Source organism: Cynocephalus volans, chromosome 15, assembly GCF_027409185.1.
Source record: "Cynocephalus volans isolate mCynVol1 chromosome 15, mCynVol1.pri, whole genome shotgun sequence".
Taxonomy (NCBI): Eukaryota; Metazoa; Chordata; class Mammalia; order Dermoptera; family Cynocephalidae; genus Cynocephalus; species Cynocephalus volans.
The window spans coordinates 61057643-61060704 of NC_084474.1; the positions used below are offsets into that span (position 1 = coordinate 61057643).

At 34.5% G+C, this 3062-nt stretch overlaps 1 pseudogene; it reads left to right on the forward strand.

Annotated features, from left to right (window-relative positions):
* The first annotated feature begins 1174 nt into the window (after positions 1–1174).
* On the forward strand, positions 1175–2179 carry LOC134364244 (S-adenosylmethionine decarboxylase proenzyme-like; annotated as a pseudogene).
* Positions 2180–3062: the final 883 nt, after the last annotated feature.

Below are 3062 nucleotides of genomic sequence, written 5' to 3' on the forward strand. Positions count from 1 at the left end.
GACTTTATCTGATAAAGACACTTCACTAGAGAGCTATGTTTCAAGCTCTTTAATGGATAATTTGGTATCATTAATGCTCTTTTCCATGTCAATAAATTTTGTGACATATTTTTTAAAAGCAATCAAAAAAGTGGTATGCCCCATGCTAATATTTCTAGTTTTGTTATAGTCTTAGAAGTCAATAAATATAAGCCTTTCCAAATAACAATGTGAACCTCATTCTATTTTAATATTTTTCTATTATGGGGTGCTTAATGTCTTTAATGGATTAAAAACCATGCTAGTGTTGTAGTCTATGATGTGCATATTGGGATAAATCTGTAAATTTCATATTTTGGAGGTTAAATTTGCTAATTGCTCTGGAGATGTGTTTTCTTATGAATATACCCTAATGATCCGTTTCTTGAATAGATTCTTGGTTTGAATCTAAAATGACTTTGGTATAACTTAGTGATCAATCTATGATAATGCTATAAGCCTACTGTATTTATTTTTACTTAAAAAAATATAACTTAAATCTCAACTATTTTCCTGAAGTAATTGTGGTAGCTTATGATTGGATCATTTATAATATCCCAAAAATAAATTTTAGCTTATTTAACCTGATCAAATAAAGAGGTTATTAGTTAAAAAGCAAATCATATTTAAGAAAAATCTTTTTTATGTAATAAGTAGACAGCCAATTTTAAAAGTTGATCATGGCTTACACAGTATGGCTGATGACATTAGCTAGTGCTTGTTCTACTCTAATGGGAAAGCAGCGGGCTTTAGGAGACTGAACTGTATCTGCCTCTATTTCCAACAGACTCACATTCAACTTTCGCTCAAAAAAAACCAGAACAATTTTACTAATCCTTTTTTTTTAAATTAAAAAAAGTTAATATAACTTTTAGAAGGACAGAACATACCTATGGTTACTAGAGGTGGGGGGAAGGGGGTAAGACATAATTGGGTAAGGGACACAAAAAGTAATTTGATTTGTAATGATGAACATGCTAATAACATTGATTTGGTCGCATACTGTACACAAATACTGATAGTCAACTCTGTACCCCATAAATATGTACAAATAAAAATTAATATAAAATTATACCCCAAAAAGGAACTGACTTTTGGTAATACCTGGAACATTCCACAGTGGCAGGAGAAGAGATTTAATTTAGTTGATTTTCTGATGGAAGCTGCACATTTTTTCAAAGGAACTGAGAAGCTGCTGGAAGTTTGTTCCTACCAGCAGCAACCCGATGCAAACCAAAGATCTGGGGATCTTTGCACTGTCCCTAGATCTGCGTGGGATGTAGTTTTGAAAGATATGCAATGTTCAATCATAAGTGTGACCAAAACTGACAAGCAGGAAGCTAACGTATGCAGTGAGAGCATCATGTTTGTCTCCAAGAGACGTTTCATTTTTAAGATGTGGTGTACCACCCTCTTCCCGAAAGCACTGGTTCTCCTGCTGAAACTTGCTAGGGATACAGAGGGTTTGACTCAATTCAATGCTGCTTTTATTCTCATAAGCATTTCATAAAGCCTTCTCACCAAAGGTACCCACACTGGAAGGTCCAGGAAGAAGTAGAACTTCTTAATGCAGTTTTCCCAAATGGAGCAGCATATTGTGTGGGACGTATGAATTCAAACTGTTAGTACTTGTATACTCTGGATTTCTCAGAGTCAGGGAATCAGTCAGCCAGGTCAAACCCTGGAAATTCTGATGAGTGAGCTTGACCCAGCAGATATGGACCAGTTCTACACGAAAGTTGGTGTTACTGCAAAGGATGTCACTCATGAGAGTGGAATTCATGATCCAACACCAGGTTCTGTCATTGATGCCACACTGTTCAATCCTAGTGGATGTTCAGTGAATGGAATGAAATCAGATGGAACGTATTAAACTATTCACATCCAGAACCAGACTTTTCTTATGTTAGCTTTGAAACCAACTTAAGTCAGACCTCCTATGATGACTTGATCAGGAAAGTTGTGGAAGTCTTCAAACCAGGAAAATTTGTGCCCACCTTGTTTGTTAATCACAGTTCTAAATGTCTCACAGTGCTTTCTTCGCCCCAGAAGACTGAAGGTTTTAAATGTCTTGATTGCCAGAGTGCTATGTTCAATGATTACAATTTTTTTTTTTTTTTTTACCAGTTTTGCTAAGCAGCAGCAGCAACAGCAGAGTTAAATAAGGAAAAAGAAAAGAAAAAAAACAAAAACAAAAACAAAAACCCTGCACACATGCTTTTTAGATGTTGAACCTGGGGGCCATGCTTTCCATAACCACCACCTTGTAGTTACAGAAAGCCTTAGATGTAATAATAATGTAATCATTTTGAATTGTATGCATTATTATATCAAGGAGCTAGATATTTTGCATGAATACTCTCTTCTGTATTTAGGTTTTCTACACAACTTTTGCTGTGAAACTTAAGTACATGTAGAAAAAACCTTTTACTATATTAAACTTTACAACACTTGTGAAAGCAGTTCAGTCTGGCTTATGCACAGTATAATACTCCTCCAGGTATTGTCCAAACTTCTCCACAGACAAGGCTTTCGTCCTCATTAGGTGCTGGTCTTAGCCTAACCATCTGGGACTATTCTATTAAATTGCTGCAAGAATTTTATATTGTTACCTCCACTTTCTAGAACATGTTGTCTAATAATATTATGGAAACCAACTTCTGCTTCATAAGTGTTTTTTGCAATAGCAATTAAAGTTTTTCTCCCACAAATCGCATCCTCTTAAGAAAATGATTCCAGTTACTCATTTTGTGAATTACTTTAACATTCTTGCTCCTTGCATTTGTAGTCCTTTAATTGTTTTTTTCCCTCACCATGCTGTCTTCCTCCCAACCCCCCAAATAAAGGAATACACTGTTAAAAAACTTGATCATAAAAATTATATCTAACATTTTGATTATGCTGAGAACTTCATCTTTGATAATTTATACATTTTTGAATTGTAAATGATTTAAATTGTAAACATCAATTGCTCTTATATTGTGGATATTTTGAAGTTAACTAATAAAAACCAAGAATATTAGAGTTGGTAGAGTCCACAACTT